The 23371-nt window shown below is 43.7% G+C and overlaps 1 long non-coding RNA gene across 1 annotated transcript; it reads left to right on the forward strand.

The window, feature by feature from the left end:
- Positions 1-19042: 19042 nt before the first annotated feature.
- LOC143722451 (uncharacterized) lies at positions 19043-19542 on the forward strand. The gene is made up of 3 exons (XR_013196887.1): positions 19043-19089; positions 19186-19304; positions 19432-19542. It is a non-coding gene; the product is annotated as an uncharacterized LOC143722451 (long non-coding RNA).
- Positions 19543-23371: the final 3829 nt, after the last annotated feature.

Genomic DNA, 23371 nt, shown 5'->3' on the forward strand with positions numbered 1-23371 from the left:
GGAGCTGTAAATAAATATATTAGTGTTATTAGATTGTAATTTGCAGTTACGCCAAAAATGTATCTGATTACGTAATGCATGTTTCTAATGCATTACTTTACTTGTTTCAGGTCCAAGGTTGATATATCCGGGGTGGAGGTGGGGATAATCGGCCACTTCTCAAGAAATGCCCCATTCAGCGTGTATCTCTAATCGCCTCTGTCAACCAAAATCAAGCTCCTGGCCTTTGCATGTGGCTTAGTTTCTAACCGGTGGACGCCATTTTTCCACCAACAGGAGAAGGGGTGAAGGCGGGTCACTGGCGCCTTAAAACCAGTTTCTTTGGGCAGATGGAGCTCGTCAGCCTTGGTTGGCTGCCCATCTAGGAGAAGGAAACTCCGATTCCAAATCTCTGCTGCCTTGCGGCTATACCCACTCATGGGAAGTCTAGGGGAGTCAACCCCAAAATCAAATCAGGAGACGGAGTCCCTAAGGCAGTCTGACATTGTATTCATATTCACTCTGGCAACTCCTGCAACGCTTCTGGTGCCTAGCTGCATTGACTCATGTCTTTCCCTTGGATACACCAGCTGCATGGAGAGTGGCAGTCTGCTGCATGGGCAACAGCTGATTCTCCATACCACCATGGCCAGGTTTTGTAGCTCCACTGGAGAGGACTCTCCCGTGACGCCGTAAGGTGACGATACAACACGGGAAGTGGCAGTTACCCGTGATAAAATCATCCGATTGGCATAGGAAATGAGTACCAGGGGCCACTTCTGACGGTGGGAGAGATAATCGTATCTCATTGGACAGCTACAGCCCGCCTCAACCTGGGCAGACCCCAGCCAGTAAGGTGCCGTGCCACCATGGCCTGCCTGCTTCACTGGGTGTGTGGAGCTTAGAGAGCCATCTCAACAAGTGGGTCACATTTTCCGCACCAGGCAAATATACTCAGAAAAGAAAGAAGACTCCAGCTCTTCGATTCGCAAGCTGGGACGTCTGGACCTTCTGCCCTGGTCTCACTGCTGAACTGCAGCAGATTGACGATTCACGCAAGGCTGCCGTCATCAACAGGGAACTCTCTCGACTGAACGTCGACTTTGCCTGCCTACAGTAGATCCGACTGGCTGACAGCGGCAACATCAGGGAAGCAAGTTACACTTTCTTTTGTCAAGGGAAGTCCTCAGACTAACCACGGCAGCACGGTGTCGGCTTCGCTGTCAAGAATACGCTCATCGCCTTCATTGAACCACTATCATAAAAAAATGGCGGCTACTGATGTGAGTGGTTTGGGAGGCTCCACTCACAAGCGTAAATCGGGACATATTGACGCTTATATAGTCCCCAACCAGCTTACCATTGGTATTTTAAAGTTGTGGCACAATGCTTTATATGATATCAACAAATGCTTTCTCAAACAAAAGAGAAACGGCAAACATGAGTACGACAACTACCATATTGCAGTCTTAGTTACCTGTTGTGTCTTGGCGCTTATGTCTGCATTGTTCATATGCGATGAACCAACTAAAGCGGGTGAAAATACCAACCGTGCTGCTAATCAAGATCCATTTGGCATTCGGGGTGAGAAAGCCAAACTATATATTTTTGGTTTTGGCTATGCTACCATCTTCTCCCACACCTCTGCTGCCAATGCAGCACAGGCATCCAAAAGACTGAACCAACGCAACCGCATGAGTAAGCAGAAGCAGGCTCCTCCAAGAGTAATTAAAACTCTAATGTTGTTGCTTCTTCTGTCGGGAGATGTACACCTAAATCCCGGGCCTCTATGTAAAGTTGATGTACCCCAACACATCTTTGAACAGCAGTACCAAGCTAACAATTCATTTCCGGGAGTAAATGTGATAACAAATGTACTCTCTCTGACTAAAAATGTGGGTGAGATGGGTCATCACGTCTCACAAGTGGAAATGGTAGTTGACGTGTTTTTTCCTACTGCCGTGTCCGTGTGGTCATCTGGACATCTGAGTACAAAAAGGATGGAGCAGTTGCTGACGCTGCCGTGCTGGAGCCGCAGCAGTTGTGGGGCCTTGATCGCGGTGGGGAGCGGAGTCTTGGAGTGTGCCATCCAGTTCCAGCAACAGAGTCTCAGAGCACTGGTGTCAGTAGCTCGGATTCGGACAGTGCGGTGAGTCTTGATCTACACGGCGCATGCATTACAACAGATGCGGAATGTAAACAACGACGGCAACTCATAAGGTCCAAAAAACCATAAGCGTGCAGCGCAAAAGCAGAAAGAGCTGAAGATTTTCCAAACTGTAAATCATGTCCAAAAAAAAAACCAAAGGGTATTTTGGGAGGACACATTAATATAAGGAGTATTTTACAAAAAATAGATCAAATTAATAGACTGTTAACTGACTCTAACCTGGATTACTTGTGTGTGACTGAAAATTGGCTGAATCCATCCACTCCTACAGACCTAATTGACATACCTGCCTTCAAGGGATACAGGAGAGATAGGGACCAAGGAAGGGGTGGGGGTGTGCTAGTATACATTAAAGAAACATTTAAAGCTCCAGTAGGTAACTTTTGTAAACAAATATTTGTTAAAACTGTCATTATGTCCTGACAGTAGAATATGAGACAGATAATCTATGAAAAAATCAATCTCCTCGGGCTCCTCCCTGTGGTCCTATTGCCATTTGCAGAAATACACCGCTCCCGGTCAGAAACAACCAATTAGAGCCAGGAGGAATGTCATAGCAGTGTCAATCACGCTTGTGTACGCGCTGATCACCCCTCTCTTGCACAGCGCGAGCATGTACCGTCGTTCGTGACTCTCCTGTTCGAACTCGTTCATCCAAATGAACGAATATTTTTTCGAGTCATTTCGTTCATTCAACGAAGGAAATGACTCAAAAAAAGATTTGGTCATTTTGAACGAGTCTTTTTCAGAGTCATTTCGTTCATTCAATGAACGAAATGACTCAAAAAAAGATTTGTTCATTTTGATGAACGAGTTCGAACAGGATCACGAACGTGCATCACAGAACAGAGCAAGGCTAGCATTTGTGCTTATAAAACTTAAAGTTTTTTATTTATTTTTGAAATGACCGATCGTTTCGCTAGATAAGACCCTTATTCATCGATTGGTATTGTTTAAAGCCCTTTGAAGCTGCACTGAAACTGTCATTTGGTCCTTGAAACGTTTGTGTCCTATTGAAGTCCATTATATGGAGAAAAAGCCTGGAATGTTTTCATCAAAAACCTTAATTTTTTTCGACTGAAGAAAGAAAGACATGGACATCTTGGATGACATGGGGGTGAGTAAATTATCAGCAAAAGTTTTTTTTAAAGTGAACTAATCCTTTAACGTTATCTTACTAGCTATTTATAACTTATAGAAAGAGTGCAACGCTATAAAGTTACATCTATTGCAAAATACATAATGTTGATGTTTCGTCCCTATTAGTGAATGTTCCATAACTGTTTATAATCCGCCGTCATCGGTGGTCCTGCTTACTAGCCTGCGCGTTCACGGCAGGCTCCGCTGTGGGGGAGGAGCTGTGGAGGGAGGGCTGTAGCGCAGCAGAGAGCAAGGGGGTTGGACCTGTTAGTTGTGCTTGTTCAAATTTTCAGGCAAAGTCAACATTTTCTCAAAACTCCCTACTGCAGCTTTAAGTGTGAGAAAGTTAACTTTGTTATGAAACTGGAATGCCTGTGGCTAAATGTAATTTTGCCTCCAACACTGAAATTTAAATTAATTGTCATTTATAATCCACCTTCACATGGAGCAAATTCCGATGATCATTTTAAGAGTCTTTTATTGAATATTGACAATTGTACTGAATGTATAATTATTCGTGATTTCAGTATAAATTGGCAGGAGAAAAACAACAGTAGAACAAAGCTGAAATCTTTGATGGATAAGTTTAAATATAAGCAAATGATAAACAAACCTACTAGAATTACCAGACACAGCGAGACATTGATTGATTTGATTTTTGTAAATAGACCAGAAAGAATAACTAAAACGTATAACCTAATCACAGGGCTTACCGATCATAACTTGACATTAGTTGTCAGAAAGTTAACTAAAAAGCGTTTCATTAATCATAATAAAGCAGAGAATAAAACGAAACAACAGGAATTCCTAAAGCAAAAATAAATTCCTTTGAAAATGAGTTAAACCAAATTAATTGGAATAGTATTACAGCGGAGACTGATTTAAACTTGAGTGCATCTAAATTCGTCACTAAACTAAACGATGTAATAAGTATACAAAAACCTGGAAAAGAAAACCAAGAAAGTATTCTCTTCCGTGGTTTAACAACGACATTTGGTTAATGGCTAAAAATTGTGACCTTGCACTTAAAAAGTCTTTAAAAACTAGGAATAATATTGACCATCGAATTTTCACTGGTCTCAGGAATAAAGTTATAAGTGAGCTGCGCAAAGCAAAAACAAAATATTTTATAAAAATGAAGCAAATGGAAGTAGCTCCAAATTATGGCAACATATAAAACAATTGACAAATTCTAATAGGAAAACCCATCAAATGATAGATTGCCTTAAATTGATGATAATTACGTTAATGACAACCAGTCAATTGCTAATGAGTTCAGCAAATTTTTTGTTGAATCAGTTTACGATCTAGCTAAACCTTTCAAGGGCAAATTACCTTTTGAGAATAAAGTTCCGCTTAGCAGTACAGATTCTTTAAAAATCAGAGAAGTTTCGGATGACAAAGTAAGGAAAATTACTGTTAATATGAAAAATTCTACATCAGGAGACATACATAATCTTAATGTAGCTCTAATTCAAAAACATCTAAGCAGTTTACTCGATCCCATTACTTACCTTGTAAACTTGTCAATACAAACAAACACTTTCCCACAGAGCTGGAAGATTGCTGTAATTACTCCAATTTATAAGTCAGGCGACAAAGACCAAGCCTGCAACTACAGGCCTATTTCCATTCTTCCTGTCGTTTCCAAAGTGCTGGAAAAAATTGTGGCGGAGCAATTAATAGAACATCTTGAAAATAACCAATTGCTGCATCCCCAGCAGTTTGGGTTCAGACAAAAACACAGCACAAAAACCGCCAACTACTTCTTGTTGGAACAGATCAAAGGTTCACTGGATAAAAGGAATGTCGTAGGCGCTGTATTTTTTTATCTGAAGAAGGCATAGTGGACATTGTATCTTATTGCAGAAATTACAGCAATTTCAATTCTCAAATACAGCTCTGTTATGGTTTAAGTCCTACCTGGAGGGTAGAGAACAATGTGTGAAAGTAGGAACTGTTAAATCCAACCTGAGTCCAAATGACTTAGGAGTGCCCCAAGGGTCAGTTCTAGGGCCGTTGTTATTTTCAATGTATATAAATGATCTCCCAGATTGCTGTCAGGGTGTAAACTGCCAGCTTTATGCGGATGACACAGTTATCCATGTGTCAGCAAAAACAACTGCGGTGGCTGGGCAGCAGTTAACACAGGCTTTACATAACATCTCAAAATGGCTTCAGCTGTCTTATTTAACTTTTAATGTTCAGAAAACCGTCTCAATGTGTTTTTCTATCAACCGGAGGTCCCCTGACAGCATCTTTGAAGTTCATTTAGACCATGAACCCATCCATGAGGTTCATGAAACGAAATACTTGGGCATAATCATGGACAAACATCTGAAGTTTCAATGTCAAGCAAACCATGTTTGTAGGAAAGTCAAATCAAATCTAAACTGTTTTCGCATTATTATAGGAGAGTTGCCACATCACGCGGCTTTATTATTTATGCATGCAATGGTTTTTTCACATTTGTCATACTGTATTACAGCATGGTCACAAACATCAGCATCCACTCCTAAACCAGTCACTTCTCTATATAAACAGGCAATTAATATATTTGATAAGAAACCTATGATATGGCATCATTGTGATATCATACAAAAGAACAAGCTTTTTACTTTTGAAAATTTTGTAAATTTTAGTATTTTGAAATTGACTTTTAAATGTTTGAACAACTGTGTGTCACTACTGTTCTCTGGCCTCATAGAGAGGCGTCAGGGCTCTTTTAGAGCTTCCACCAGGGCCTCAGTTAGTGGGGATTGTGTGCTACCAAAGTTTAGAACATCTTTTGGTTAGTCTGGCTTCTCCTTCAGAGGGGCTACACTATGGAATTCTCTCCCAATTGGATTCAAACTGCAGAACAATATTAACATCTTTGCCAGAGACCTCAAACAGTGGCTTAAATCGGGCCAAAGTTGTTCTCATGTGTAAAATGTGCCTTGTCTTGTTTAACAATGTGTTTTTTTATCTGTTGTAAAAGCCCCTGTAGCGACTGACCGAATCCTGTTTTCCTTTCACTACTGAACAAATATGAACACATATATGTTTAATTCACAAAACCTTGAATCATGTGAAATGGTGCCCCAATGTCTGCCAGCAGGTCATTGATTAACTTCATTTATGACGCATTGCGCAATCAAGAAACAGGTCCCCGTTGTTCTCAAAACCCTCACGTCTTACACACAACGGATGGACAGATGCTGACCATAATGATACCCACACATACCCGCACACAAACGTCCTTTGTGTGCAACTTAGGATAGGAATGTCCTTAATGTATATAACACAGAATTGTATCTGACCTTCCTGTATGCATGCATATCTAATTAGTTTTGTCTTATTCTATAGATGTAATTGGAGACTGGTCTGTAACTTCGAATCGTAAGTGTATTTCTAAAGAAAGATTACCTAACAGGATCATCTTCTGTAACTCTCCCTCTTGCTAGGTCATAAAACTTTATGACCCCCAAAAGGAATTCCAAGGGAATCACAGCTCCCACTTGAATTCTGATAAAGAAAGAGGAATAGACTCTGCAATCTTATATTTTCCATAAGTATAACCACTTAAGAAAAGTATAAACATGAATTTGATCTTCCCTAGGTCATGGTAGCCGGTGTTATGGCTTTATAGTCATGTGAGTGAACATTAAATGTGTGTAATTCTGCATATGAATGTAACTTTATGTTTCTTTTACTCTTTCCGGCCATTCTTGGTACCTGTTTGACCGTCTTGTTTTGACTAAACAAGTCATACATAGGATACTACAGTAAAATGTATTGTTCTGTGTGTACAATCTTTCTGGGTAGAAATGACAAAATTTCATACCATCATAAATTATCCTGACAAGACAAAGAAGAACTTTTCCCGCTTGAGATGCTCTAAGATGATTGGTTCACATACGCGAAGCAGGCGAGAACCCCTCCTCTCCATAAAAGACTGACACAGAAGTTTCTCACTGAGCACTAGAGAGCACTTAGGTTTCCAGAGAGAAGACCCATGACTCCCGTTAGGGAGTTTTCCTCCGTTTCTATTTTCTTTTCTTTAAGTCTTTTCTTTATTTTCGTCTTCGGACCTTTCCTACGTTCAGTGAAATGAACAGCCTGCAACTTCAACTTTAAAAGGACTCTTTGAAATCCCCGGGGCTCTTAAAGGAAACACGCAAGCTGCACTCAAAGGAAGAAGATGGGAGTGTGAGCTCTCATCTCCGTTTTTCCTGTCTTTACTAAGTTTCAGTCTCATTTTCGCCTCTCCCTCGCGAGGGAGATGAACTCTGAACTATTTCCTTGGTAACTTCACGTTTGGTGAACCTTTAAAACGTCCCGCGAGTCTGCTCGCCCCGGAAGACACGAGAGAACAAGCCTATAGCGCATACGGCTCTGCGTTCCTCAGCAACACAAAGAGAACCATACGCAAGTATAGGTTATTGATTTGATTTGATTGATGTGATTTCTTGTTGTCTCTCTAAGGGTAACGTTGTCTGTGATTTTTGCCATGCTGCGATCACCCCGGAGATCTCTCTCATCCTGACCGTTAGTTTCACTTTCTAATCCTCTTACTCTCTCTCTCTCTCTCTCTCTCTCTCTCTCTCTCTCTCTCTCTCTCTCTCTCTCTCTCTCTCTCTCTCTCTCTCCCAATCTCTCTCTCTCACTCCCGTTCGTTATTCGTCTGTCTCATTAGTTTTACTGTTTACTGTACATACATGTATCCCGTGTTTAAATATAGAATTCTGTATCCGTAGTTTCATTTTATTAAAACCATTATATTCTTGATTGCTAATTGTCTAAAATGCTCATTTTACAAAGTCAATGAAATGTTGGTCCTTTAGCTACAAAAAGCTTTATTATTTACTACGTTGAGTAGTTTAATTTTATAAACACAGGAAAATTAATGTTCACGGCCAGAAAATTAATATTTCTTGGAGTTTATAAGAAGTGATAACTTTTATTGGGAAGTTGATGAGTTAATCTTACGGCCGTTTGCTGGACAAACAGATTGTTCGATAACTAAATTAATTCCATTTAAGGTTATCTCATATATTCGATCTGTAATAAGACTATTGATATATTAATGACGAACCATAACCCATTATGGTGATCATTCATATATACAATCGATCTATTTTCAGCTTCGATAATTTAACTGTAATATGCAATATATTAATCATTCATGATTATTACTTTCCCTATATATAATTTTAGCTAATTTAATGTAAGACTCATTGTCGCTACAGTTTGGTGGAGAACGCGAGGCATTTCAAACTTTGTTTTATGAGCAAATTCAGTTTCAATCTATGAGTATATTGTGTATTCATTTTTTTTTAATGCGCGCTCCAGTGAAAGTCGCGCAACTGGAACCCACTAAAGAACTGATCGGCAGGAAGCCAATCTCAGTTAAGCAAACTGACTCTGTGAAATATGTTTAACATGTGAACACTGTTAATTGTTAAATTAAACTGCAGTTCATAATATTATACCTGTCCCTGTAAAGACGAAGCAAACTCTTTGCAGCTGGTACATGTTAATATTATTTAAACGCCTGATTAAGACGAGAATCTCTTTATCAGAGCAAGATGTAAAACTGATCGAGAGCAAGTTTCCTCTCTTCAGTGGTAAAAGGCCTTACATAATGTCGTTATTGAATTCGTGGTTAACCCAGTGATATTCAACAAAAACGGTAAACTCCTGGTCAAAATTGGTTTAGCTACCCAATTAAAGATCTGATACATTTAAATGTAAATCTAATACATAAAAATGTTTATGTGAGTAACAACAGACGGAAATTCCTGTTGTTTCACATCTGCGTGTTTTCACACCGAAAAAAATCCAGTTTCACGCTCTTGTGCAGTATAGCCCCGAAAGATCCACAGAGATCTGCTTGTTTATTTGTGATTTACTGCAGGAAATCAGCACACGACACAAGCTGAAAGCTCTTAGTTTGAATCACATTAAAGTCGGTTGTAATTCCGCTTGCTAAACACCAGAGGGCGTCCTTTAAGTGTTTAGAAGTCTCAAATTACGCCCCGCCTTCTGACTTCAGCCGGCATGAGCGCAATTACGCTATCTCGTGGCCGTTTCAGATAATGCTCTCCTTACTGCTGAATTCATTTCCCTGTGAATTATTCCTGTCTAAATTCTCAATAATTATTTGCATTTACAGCTTGGCTCGTGCGAATAGTTTTTTGTGTTAGACAGAATTTTTCTGCTTTTGACTGGTACATTTACTTTGAGTTTGGTTCGAAAAAAAGATTTGAATTAAAACTTAAACTAAATCCCAGTACAGCCAGAGAGAGCCCACTTGGAAGTCCCCCACCTAGTGGCCGGCACCTTCTAAGTCCGCTCACTCAACTCTCCTTGTCTCTCTGTCCAATTCTGTTTGAATTGCCTATTTCTACTTTTCTCTTTCGACTATTTTATAGTTATTGATGAGACGTTACTGTTATCGTTAATTATTATAAAATTGTATCCTGATTTCTCAATCTCCTTTCACGCCTATTTTAATTTGGTTTTAAACCAGTGTAAATTTACGTCGTGTTTGCCTGTCAGCCACTAATATCCATGTGGAGGAAACAGCGCCACCCTGTGGCCTTCCTCACTAAGTCGGTATCACGCTTTTCCTCCTTTCACTCTGTTTTGAATTGTGCATCTATCTCATCTTCCCCTTTTGATTATTTTATAGTTATTAATGATACTTTACGGTGTCATTAGCTATTATAGGATATCATTCTGATTTCCCTTTTAATTCTTGCCTGCTTGTTTTAAATTTTAAATTTAAACAAGTTTTGAATTTTGAATTTGAATCAAGTGTTCTGTTCCAGGCAAAGCACGGAGAAGGAATACACCCCCTTGGGGTGAAAACCCACTACTGCGGCCTGCTTCTTCTACCGTGTTTCAATCCTGTATCTTCATATTTTGATTTTATTATTTTTTCTCTCTTTTGGGTTAGGTTATTTTGACAATTACCAACATTATCATAATTCCCTCTTTTTATTATTATTTAGTAAAACCTTCGACTCTTATTGCTACATAAATAATTACTCAATTTGGTTTAAACAAACAAGCCTTAATTCACTTTAAGCTTCCCTTGTTCATCCTTTTGTGTATCTATTGTAGTACTCCCTTGGTGATATGAAGTCATCTCTGGTGGTGTTCCGGCCAGCAGGGTTGTCCGACCAGCGTTACCAACACTGGCTGTGCGTGAATCTCGGTTTCTTTTATCTCTGTCCGTCGTTGCGGCCCGCAGTGCTGACATCAGCAATTTGGCACTCCAAAGGAAGTCAACCAGTCCAGCCGACACAAAAAGACAATTTCTGGGACCAGTACCTAAACCGGGGCCTAAAAAAGAGGCCACTCCTCCGGGAGGGTTCTGGGGAACAGCCCAATTTTGTAGTGTTGTCTGGCGGTTGACATCTTGGCGTTTGGGAGGGCGCAATGCGACACAGAGTAACGGAGGGCCGAGGACACCGCGGTTGAGTGTTTGGGAAGCGCCAGGGAGGTTGACCATGCCACTGGTTCTCACCGCAGTGGATTCAATTCACCGCAGGTAAACTAAATTTAATAAAACCCATTCCACCTACTATGAGCCACAAAATACTAAATATCTCCCGGATATTTTAAGTGTTTGGACCATCTCTTCTCCAAGCCACACCTTCTTAGGTTGCTATCCCGACAACCCCACTCACCCGTAGGCCCTATCTTAAACCCTATCAGCCGTAGTAGGCTTAGGCCTCCTTATTCTCCCTAACACTTCCAGTGTTAGTATTTATTCCAGTTAATTTCAGACCTATTCATTTTCATTGTTTCCTTTCACTCTGATCTCTTCTATCTTTGTGTTCTGTTGTGATTTGTTTCTTTCATTTCACTTAGAGACAGTAACCTGTGAGAGCCACCAAGGAAGCTAAATAATAGAATAGAGGGACAATTACGCAGCCGGTGTCATCACGTGACCCGCTAGGCTACTGCCTGTCAAATCTATAGTTCGGGTCCTTAGTCGACCCAAGTTAATTGGCTCCGCTAACTGTTTGCATCAGTTAGCCAAAAATAAATAAATAAATAATTCTCATAAACGGCATAGCCCGTATGAGTATAGCTCGTTACCCTTAGAACGAACTTGCATTGGTCTCTTTGTTTGTGTGTGTTGTGTTCCTCTCGCCCACAGTGAGCCAGTATGTTCCTGTCCTACAGTCATGGTCGAGAGCCATGACGACCTCCTTCCTGCCTAAGGACGCCGACGTGGACAAGCTGATGGCCCACGATCCAACCCAGAGCTACAACTACAAAGACTGGTCCAGAATCGTCGGATTTATCGCACACAACCTCGTGGCCCAGGCAAGGCTCAGCGAACGGAGTAACATGGACCTGGAGCAGCAAGCAGCAGCGCTTCTGCTTCAAGCGGAGGAGGCCCGGAAGGACCAGGCCCAAACCCAGAGTCGTCTTGATCAGCTCCTCCTCGAGACCCAGAACCAGCGCGAGAAAGAGGACGACACAGATCCAGAGGTACAGAAAGAAGTAGAAATACTTCAAAATGCCCTGCAAGATCTTCGCCTCAACACAGACCACCGAGAACAGTTGGAAAGAGAAGCCAGAGTGGAACTCGAGGCAAAACTCCAACAAAATGATGCCCTCCTAGAGAGAGCAGAGACTGAACGCAAAGAAAGTGGCGCTAAAGCCAAGGCCTGCGAAAAACACTTGAAAGCGGCCCGAGCTAAAATCCACGAGCTTACTCTGCAGAGAGACGTGCTCCAAGATGAACTTGACTCAGTTCACAAAGAACTGAAACATTCGTACAAATTACAGAGTGGCTGGGACAGAGAAACACACACCACAGAGTTTCTCCCGGTCCGCCACTCCAACCCTTTGAGCCAAGAACCCAGAACTGCAAAGGGGTGTGTCAGACCACGGCCCAAGACATCACCAGCCAGTGTCCAAGAACACCTGTCAGCAGCAAAGGGGGGAGAACCCTTCCAGAAAACCCCTGCCGCTAACCATAGCATGGCCCCCAAAGAACTTGACAAGCTGGCCAGAAACATCCCTACGTTCACTCCGAACCCTGCAGGAGGCCACGACATACATGCCTACCTGAGAGACATTGACTTTCACTTACAGACTGTCGCCAATGTAACTACTTGGGACAGATTTTACCTGCTAAGAATTACGTCTAGCCGTGACGTGCGCAGCTTCCTAGACCGTCAAACAAAGACCGTCAAAACTGACTACCAGCACCTGCGAAAAGCTTTGATCCGAGAATTCTCTGATCCAGAATCAGACCAAGGGCTCATCATCGCCGTGGACCTCAAGCAGACAAGACATGAAACCCCACAGACCTACTACGGCCGATTCCGACAAGCCTACTTCGGAGCACGGAACGAGCCAGGTATGGAAGAGGATTTCAACTTCAGAACTCTGTTTCTCCGAAATCTGCATCCCACAGGGAGTCATCACCTGGCCTGTTCACGGACCATGTCTGCCCAACAGCTACGAGACTTGGCCCACAAAGCTTATGTCAAGCAAAAGACTATTTCTGAAAAGACTGAGAAAAACCAGTCCTAACACCCCTGCGGTTTCGTGTGTACAGCCAATCCGTATATTTTGTGAAACGATGATGTCATCACATCACGTGTCGGCGCATGCTCAAAGTCTTCTTCTCCGTGTATAGTGTATCTCTGTGGCACAATTACAGCGCCCCATACTGGTCTGGCATATATACTACACCGTTTTCAGTCGGTTTCAGTGGTTTCGTGTGGACGCAGATATTCCTTGAGACGACGCCGTGTTTACGGAGTTTTTTTTAGAACGAGGAAAAAAAAAATCGGATAGGGAACGCACCGGCTTCGTGTGGACGTGGCCTAAGAAAATCTCTGGTAGAAATAGATCAGGCTCAGTATAGCGTAATTATAGACTCTTACATTTAGGATTGATTTTAAAGTATTATTACTGGTATATAAATCATTCAATGGGCTAGGACCTCAATATATTGCAGATATGCTCACTGAATATAAACCAAACAGATCACTTAGATCATTAGGATCACATCAGCTAGAAATACCAAGGGCTCACTCTAAGCATGGCGAGTCTGCTTTTAGCTACTATGCCAGCCGTAGCTGGATCCAGCTTCCAGAGGAGATCAGATGTGCTCCTACAGGCACATTCAAATCCAGACTCAAAACAATTCTGTTTAGCTGTGCATTTACTGAATGAGCACTGTGCCTCTGTTCGTCCGACTTTTACTGTATTTTATTTTATTTTATTCTAAACTGTTTTAATTATTTACTGTATTTTATTTTATTATTCTAAATTGTTTTAATTATTCTGATTTATTTTGATTATTTTAATTTCTTCTATGTAAAGCACTTTGAATTACCATTGTGTATGAAATGTGCTATATAAATTAACTTGCCTTGCCTACATTTTAAATGTATATATTTAATGAAAGTATGCTAGATGAATTACTGCATGTCATTAGCAATGGCCAATATTGTGTAAAAAAGATACACAAAACAATTTATTTCAACAATTAATTTTATTCAGGCTTTGCCATAAAGGTAAAATGTGCATTCCATGCAAACAACATCACAGTCTCCTAGAGCTCAACCACTGTGCATAGTGGCATGACTACAGTGACCTTTTCTTTGGTCTTGCTTAAATGCACAGTTGATGTGTTAACCACACATCTCCCAGCAATGCGCTCAACAGGCAGAAATGTGGCTGGGTATAACGTGTCTGTTCCCTGCAAGCTCCAAACTTCTATTGGCTTTCCATAAAAATATCTTTACGGGTGGGGGATGAAGCCAGGAAACTTGCGCAATAACATGTTTGAATGCAGAACCTTTTGACACAACATTAACAACTATAAACTGCTTTATAATGGCTGGTCGTAGTTCTGCTAGAGGGTCAAGGATGGGTTCCTCAAAACTGTTAGTGTTTCCACACCACTTAGCATGTACATATGCTGACCTTTCCGTTCTAGATCCATCGATTGAGTAAGTTACATTCAGATATGTTACCCGTTTGCATGTCATGGCAAAACAGTCAAAGTCGGTGACACAAGGGTACATCTGATGATACATTGTTAACATGGCATGTCTGTCAGGATCATCCAAGATTGTCTGGTGGAATGGAGACAGAGGCACCACTGCACAGTTTTCTAAGAGAAGTCTTTCTGCTGACACCAAAACACTGTGCTTCACATAAAGCATATCAGCTGTGTCATTGCATGACAAAGTCCCAACCATTTGTCTTCCTAAAATACTGGCAAATTCAGCACCATATTCACAAGTCCATGGCATATTAAGCTGTTGGCTCTGCTGAAATTGCCTCATAATCTGGACTTCAATTCTCCTATTGTTGTTATTAAACTTTCCCAGTATTCCATTAAAACGCTCAAATGAAAAACACCAAAAAGAATAAACTGGTCCATAATCCAACATGCACTCTTTCAAATGAGGATGTAAATGCATGTCGGGGGTGCAGTTCAATGTTCACAGAGGCGCCAAGGTCTTTTCTTTAGTCTTGGGACTTCCATCTTTTAACTGACGGCACCCCGTGACAGTGTTTATATCACAGAGCGTGTTTATATCATAGGCATGCAAGCTTGTCTCGCGAGTTCTTCCGTATAACAATGACCTCACATGTGATTGGAGGAGCCCGACGAGCCTTCTAGACCTCGTCCAATCAGGTGCGAGGTCATGATGACGCATACGGCAGTACTTGCAAGACGAGCATATAAACAGACAGATGTTTTTACTCCTTTACTCTGACATTTTCTTACATTTCCTACGTTTTTGCTGCTTTCCTGTTCTACAATGGCTGGACGGCGTCTTCCCTTCAACTCCTCTTCATGGACGCGATCATGCCCTTTCAGACAGTCCGCAGACCGGCGAGAAGAAACTGTGAAATGCTATCACTGTCTCGTCAGCTTTCTCAGCTTGCTGCCGTTGTAAATGAGCAGTTTGCTGTAGTGAATTCCAGATTGCTGTCCATGGAGGATAGGTTGGCTGCTTTGGAGTCGAAAAACTGTGTGAAAGAGACTACCTCCAGGAAGAGAAGACGGGTGCACAATCCTAAGATTGCGGTAAGATGCTAACTAAGCTAAAATACCCTAGAAGCAGCACAAGCTAAAAGTAACTTATCCTTGTAAAAGAACAAGTGTAAGTTGCTTTATAAAAGTATATTTTTTGGTCTTGTCATTTTCAGGAAGCAGTACGCCGTCTTCACAACTCCGAGACAAATTGTAGGCGCTACGAACCGGAGCAAGGGTAGGATTAAAACATATAACGTTACTTTCATTCTCCTGAATAAGGAAATAGATCCGTTAATGCCGTACATTTTGTTTTCTCAGACTAACCTCACCTCATAACGAGGCCGTGACCTCATATTTGCTCGGAGCTATGTCTGTGTCACGAAACTGCTCCGAGACACAAAGGTGGAGAATCCAAATGCAGTTTTATTAAGGGGTAATCCAAAACAGGCAAGGTCAAACACAGGCAGGCAGTCTGTACAAACAAACACACAAAGCAGGCAGGGGTCAGAGGCAAAAGAGTAATCCAAAACAGGCAAGAAATCCAAAAAGACCAAGAGACAAGAAAACGGGGAGAATGCTCAGAATTGCAGTGTGACACTAAAACAAGACTTCGCGGTGAGTCAATGAATGAACCTGGTATAAATAGACAGACTAACAGGATGAGACACAGGTGAATGCAATCAGTGAATGAGGTACAGGTGAATGTGATCAGTGATGGTAAGTCCGGGCAGTGAGTTATGGGAAATGTAGTTTGTGAGTGATAATAGTCTAATCTGGAGTGCCCTCTGGTGGCTCTCAAGGGCACTCCAGCTGGTGACCATTACTTAGCCCCCCCTTTAAGGAGCGGATTCCAGACGCTCCTCAAATTGTCCAGGAGGGAGGTGGAGCGGAGGCGGACCCGGGGGTGGGATGGAGGGCCAGGCCCGCGGAGCGGAAGAGGACTTGAACAGTCTCTGGATCGGCAGGCGTGACTTGAACAGTCTCTGGATCGGCAGACGTGACGTGAACAGTCTCTGGATCGGCAGACGTGACGTGAACAGTCTCTGGATCGGCAGACGTGACTTGAACAGTCTCTGGATCGGCAGACGTGACTTGAAGAGTCTCTGGATCGGCAGACGTGACTTGAACAGTCTCTGGATCGGCAGACGTGACTTGATCAGTCTCTGGATCGGCAGACGTGACTTGAACCGTCTCTGGATCGGCTGACGTGACTTGAACAGTCTCTGGCTCGGCAGAAGTGACGTGAACAGTCTCTGGTTCAGCCATCTTGTCCGTAGACACTGGCTCGGAGGAAGTGACGTGAACAGACTCTGGATCGGCCATCATGTCCGTAGACACTGGCTCGGAGGCGGCCATCTTGTCCGTAGACACTGGCTCGGAGGAAGTGACGTGAACAGTCTCTGGTTCAGCCATCTTGTCCGTAGACACTGTCTCGGAGGAAGGGACGTGAACAGACTCTGGATCGGCCATCTTGTCCGTAGACACTGGCTCGAAGGCGGCCATCTTGTCCATAGACATTAGCTCGGAGGCTGCCATCTTGTCCGTAGACACTGGCTCGGAGGCGGCCATCTTGTCCGTGGACACTGGCTCGGAGGCGGCCATCTTGTCTGTAGACACTGGCTCGGAGGCGGCCATCTTGTCCGTAGACACTGGCTCTGAGGTGGCCATCTTGTCCGTAGACACTGGCTCGGAGGAAGTGACGTGAACAGACTCTGGATCGGCCATCATGTCCGTAGACACTGGCTCGGAGGCGGCCATCTTGTCCGTAGACACTGGCTCGGAGGAAGTGACGTGAACAGTCTCTGGTTCAGCCATCTTGTCCGTAGACACTGTCTCGGAGGAAGGGACGTGAACAGACTCTGGATCGGCCATCTTGTCCGTAGACACTGGCTCGAAGGCGGCCATCTTGTCCATAGACATTAGCTCGGAGGCTGCCATCTTGTCCGTAGACACTGGCTCGGAGGCGGCCATCTTGTCCGTGGACACTGGCTCGGAGGCGGCCATCTTGTCTGTAGACACTGGCTCGGAGGCGGCCATCTTGTCCGTAGACACTGGCTCTGAGGTGGCCATCTTGTCCGTAGACACTGGCTCGGAGGCGGCCATATTGTCCGTAGACACTGGCTCGGAGGCGGCCATCTTGTCCGTAGACACTGGCTCGGAGGCGGCCATCTTGTCCGTAGACACTGGCTCGGAGGCGGCCATCTTGTCCGTAGACACTGGCTCGGAGGCGGCCATCTTGTCCGTAGACACTGGCTGGACGGTCTCTGGCTGGACGGTCTCTGGCTGGACGGTCTCTGGCTGGACGGTCTCTGGCTGGACGGTCTCTGGCTGGACGATCTCTGGCTGGACGGTCTCTGGCTGGACGGTCTCTGGCTGGACGTGGTTGACGTGAAGCTCTGCCTGGACGTGGCTGACGTGAAGCTCTGGCTGGACGTGGCTGACGTGAAGCTCTGGCTGGGCGTGGCTGACGTGAAGCTCTGGCTGGGCGTGGCTGACGTGAAGCTCTGGCTGGGCGTGGCTGACGTGAAGCTCTGGCTGGGCGTGGCTGACGTGAAGCTCTGGCTGGGCGTGGCTGACGTGAAGCTCTGGCTGGGCGTGGCTGACGTGAAGCTCTGGCTGGACGTGGCTGACGTGAAGCTCTGGCTGGACGTGGCTGACGTGAAGCTCTGGCTGGACGTGGCTGATGTGAAGCTCTGGCTGGACGTGAAGCTCTGGGTCTGGCTCGGCAGGACTGAACCCTTGAACGATGGCCCTCTTGGCAGCGCGTGCAGACATAAGCGGGGGATCGACCACGCTGGAAACCGGTCCTGTACGTCCATAGACCGATCCAGTGGCTGGCTTGATGGTTAGCAAGACGTGATGATTCCCAGCCCAGGCAGGCGAGACGTAAACTGACTCTGGCTGGGCAGACTGGACGTGGAGCTGTGAAGACCCTGAACTGGACGCGGCCAGCGGTGAGGGCTCTGGGGGTACTGTGAGCTTGCAGGGTGTTTCATCAGCCAAGCCCACAGTAAATGCCGTACCGCTCAAGGAGAGGGCTAGGTCGACATACCCTTCTAGGGTCCAGCCGGTATAGTCCTCCGGCATCAATTGAGCAACGTCATCATCCAGCCCACTCAAAAACAGGTCCATGAGCTGGGTGTCATTTAACGTTCCCAGATGACAGCAAGAGAAAAAGTCCCTTGCATACCTCTCAATAGGCTGGCCATCTTGGAACACCGAAGAAAGGAACTTCCTCAGGGCCTGGTTGCTGACAACTGCTGGATCCATATGAGGCGAAGTCTTCTGTCACGAAACTGCTCCGAGACACGAAGGTGGAGAATCCAAATGCAGTTTTATTAAGGGGTAATCCAAAACAGGCAAGGTCAAACACAGGCAGGCAGTCTGTACAAACAAACACACAAAGCAGGCAGGGGTCAGAGGCAAAAGAGTAATCCAAAACAGGCAAGAAATCCAAAAAGACCAAGAGACAAGAAAACGGGGAGAATGCTCAGAATTGCAGTGTGACACTAAAACAAGACTTCGCGGTGAGTCAATGAATGAACCTGGTATAAATAGACAGACTAACAGGATGAGACACAGGTGAATGCAATCAGTGAATGAGGTACAGGTGAATGTGATCAGTGATGGTAAGTCCGGGCAGTGAGTTATGGGAAATGTAGTTTGTGAGTGATAATAGTCTAATCTGGAGTGCCCTCTGGTGGCTCTCAAGGGCACTCCAGCTGGTGACCGTTACAGTCTGCAAGTCCAGATTTACATGATGCTGATAATGACGACATTGTGTGTAAGTAACTTTTAATATTTTCTCCTTTATTGTTTAATTTTACTGTGACTTGCATTGTTTTTTTATTCATTTCACTCTCATTTAATCGTTTTCCAGCTGCCTGTAAAACATATTACGAGACCGTGCGCAGGAGCTTCAGGTACAAACAACCAGATCTTGCATCGCAGGCGGAAGCTGTGAAGAGTTCAGCTCGGAGTCGAGCGAGAAGAAAGAGGGTAAGATTTATTTGATTAGATATGTTCTTGGTCATTGTGACTATTTTGCAAGTGCATATATAGATGTGTTGTGTCCATACGCAGTGCATCGCGCAGTACTTATTGTCTTTATTGGTTGTTTTCACAGCTGCTAGAAGCGAGACAGAGTGTGCTGGCTGAGGATGAGGTGGGCCTTTGGAATTGCGCTTCCATAGACCTAATGTCGGATGTGGAAGACGGCATCGTTGGCGGGGTGTCTGGATGGAATGTGCGACCTCCATCTTTTCGCAGCCAGGAGCTCACAGAACTCTGTGCCGCACTACAGTTTAGATCAGAGGCGATGCCAAAATACAGGGCAACGCACCACAGACGTCTGCAAAATGGACCAAATTCGGCAGAATTACCTACAGCTCCGAAGCTGAAAACAGACACTTCATGGTGCTGTAGGATTTTGGGCTTCTCGTGAGCTTCCAATTTGTTGTGTGGGCAGATCTCATATGTTCGTATAGTTTGTGTGTTTGTGCAAATAAAGCTCTTTCTTTGAATAAACAGCATGTCCCTGGCAATTTATTTTCCTCAAATTCATTCATGTCCTTCATGGTAATAATAATAATGTTGTCCATAGTATAACAATATGAATATACAACATGATAGCATATGATATGAATATATTTATTTATATATAAATAATTATAATTAAATATAAATAATTATATATATATATATATATATATATATATATATATATATATATATATATATATATATTTGTATATAAATAATTTATATATATAAATATTATTATAATTTTGGGGTTTAAATTTATAATGAGGCAGGATGACCAATAGTAACAGAGCTGCCAACCAATCACGAGTGATTTTTCTTGTTTAAATGTAGTGGTTCAACCAATACTGAGTGAGGAAATTCAAGCCATTCTCTGGCAAGGCGCGCGCGCTGCTATTCATATGCTAATTGGAGCCATTTGCACCTCCCTCGAGCTCTCCACATACGTCATGGTTCGTTTCCGTCAATATGTGGCACAGACGATCGCGACGTTCACATGCTGTAAATTGTCGTTAACTGACGTAAATTAAGGAGATTTCCGGCCGTTTACGGGGACGAAAATCCCAATTTTCATGCAGTGCTTGTCGAAAAGGGGGTGGGCCGGTAACTCCTCCTGAACATCACGTTGGAAAAGGAAGTGAGCAGGGAACACACAGCATCACATCTTACGGTGATCGCATCTCACCTTTTCAAAAAGACTCCAATTTCAAGCTAAGAGACAAGATCGAACTCTTACACCTCAAACTTGTGAACTGAACGTGCAGTCATACAGCCAAAATGACATCAGGCTTGAACAGTTAGCTCACATTCACCTGACAATTGGTCCTTTGAGTCTAGTCCATCCAGTGTTCATCTCAAAAATGGACACTTACCCGTTCCTAAGCGGCAGAGACCTTCTAGATCGCTTTGAACCGTTACTGGACTTGAAACAGCTCAAAGTCTGGGCTCAAGTACGAGAACTTGACCCCCTCCAGTCACAGCCAGACGGTCAGGTCACAAAGGTCACGGGAACTCCAGCAAAACCAGACTTTCAAGTCACAGAGTTCACGGAAACTCCCACAGCCAGCCATGAAGACACAGACTCAACACCAACTGTAGGTTCGAATCCGCTACCATGCACCTTACAGCTCACTAAAGACTTTGACACCTGCTGCCCAAAGGTCATGACTGACCTGCAGCTACATGACCAAACCCATACCCTCACCAAGCCTGGCGCACTAAACGACTAGCTGTGGTCACTTCAAACCCGCCCACCCACCCTGAAGTTTGAAGTGATTACACACAGCATAAGAACTTTACAAACTAAACTGTCTACCTCAGAGAAGTTTACGCTAGCTCCGCTGTTTACAAAGACAAACATAACGAACATGCGGGCTTCTGACACAATAAAGACTTTGCTTCACCACCTCTCAGACCCCTCCAACCAACCCTTGAATGCCGTCTACACTCACTGACAACCGGTTACTCAGAACACTGCATGACACCAAGCACATGCTGCGTGCACAGAGCTACATTCTATGCGTGCACCGTCTGACACCACAACGCAAAGACGTGTAATGCAACGGCGCAAAGGGGGGATAAGGCCAATGTCCACCCATGACGCATCATGCGCTGCAAACCAAAGCACCAGAGCCACTGACAATACACTGAAGCAAGCGACAAGCCAGCAGCAAGATGTGGCAAAACATGGGCCAAGGCAAGCTAAACCTAGTTGCCACCCATGAAATAAAAAGACTGCCCTGTCTAACCGAAGACAACCCTCGCTGGCTTTTTCCTCCCCTTTCTTTCTCTCTCTCCCTGTTGTCTGCACCAGGTTGCTGCTGTGGTTCGCCATGCCGTGCTGTAAGCCATCCAGAGGACAGCTGCCACCGAGAGAACAACTGAGACTCCTGATCACCGACTGCAGGACCTACACCCATCAAGCGCATGTTCGACTCATCCAGCCCACACAAGGCCTACAGAGCACACTACCCCAGCACCGTAGCCCAATACGGCTGGGCAAGTGCCCGATGGACAGAGGACTCCCTCTCTCACGCCAAGGCCAAGGTCGAACACATGTCCAACCAACTTGGGAAAGTGACTGTTACAGAATCAGGACTCCTAAGCACCAACTAACACTCCAAACGGTTCCTGGGAGCGTTGCTCGGAGCCGTAGCTGCCGCCAGAACTCTGTTCGACACTGGTATGCCAAGTGTCCACACAGCAAACATAGCCACTGTGGAACAGCATGTGGTTGAAATTCAGACTGAACTTTCACAGCTAAAAGAGCAACTCACCACGCAGAGTGCATCTTTGCAAACCATCGGCAAGACATTGAGAGGAACGTGGTCATTCTCAACACTCACAGCATCCTGCTGAATCAGACCGCGAGCTCCATGAAACCGCTGTTTACTGTCTTTCAGAATGACTTTGCCCAAACTCAGCTGGTTACAGCCCTGATAACAGACATGCTTGGGAGGTTAACTCCTCAAATGACAGCCCAGCCACGGGTAGAATCCCACCGTACTTGAAACCCTTAAGCCTTGTGCTAACTATGCTGGTTTCCACCATCACCAGGCCAACTGATCCTCTTACAAATACACCTGGCCTACTCTCTGGGTAGCGCCATCCCACTCTACGTCGATAACGACCAGAGGGAAGTGGATGTGCTCTTGAACCAATCCATCAGCGAGTCAAACCAAGTCTACATACTTAACCCTCTGGGGTCCTATGTGTTTTTGGGGTCCTGGAGGTGTTCTTACATGCTCTAACATTTGTGCTTTTTTCAGTTATTTATAAACATGTTAATGGCAAAGGTGTAAATTCACTCTATATAGCACAAACAGGGCTACCATAATATGTTAGCAAGATGTATGTACATGTTTGTATTTTTGAGAGAATATTGTTTATGCGTGGTTATTGAAAAAACTAAAACTTAAAGTCTCTGAAATAAGACCACAAAACACATACTAAATATGTGTCCACAAGACTTTTGACTAATGAGTGTTGTTGCCTAGAATTTTTGCTTCAAAATGATCTGAAAATCATCCTTCCAAATCATTCACATAAAACAATACATTGATTTAAATTTAGTAAAACACTTTTTGTTTGGAAAGGCAATATGCGAAATGGGCGAGACTCATGTATAATGGTCTGATTCACACCTGTGAAGACAAAAGACCTGCTTAATGAGCCTGCATAATGAGCTTTTCACAGGTGTGTCACTGAGCCACAAGAAAGAATACAAGGACACAAGAAAAGAAATGTGTATATATACTACAAAATTGGTTCACAGTTGGAAACATCTATAAAAAAATAGTATTTTCCACTTGTATTTTTGCTTGCAAATTGTATAATATCCAAGGTGAACATTTCTAGTAATCGTGTAGTTAATTCTCATACTGTATTTTCAGAAAGTTTTGGATATGTATCCTCTCCCCAAATTTGTCACTAATAAAACACAATACAAATAATTTGAAGAGAAGGCTTATATTGACCTTTTAAGATTTTGTTTACATCTACCTTGTAAATATATTATTTGCTAT

The sequence above is a fragment of the Siphateles boraxobius genome, unplaced genomic scaffold (assembly GCF_051911475.1).
Source record: "Siphateles boraxobius isolate OS27281-9 unplaced genomic scaffold, OSU_SipBor_1 66, whole genome shotgun sequence".
Lineage (NCBI taxonomy): Eukaryota > Metazoa > Chordata > Actinopteri > Cypriniformes > Leuciscidae > Siphateles > Siphateles boraxobius.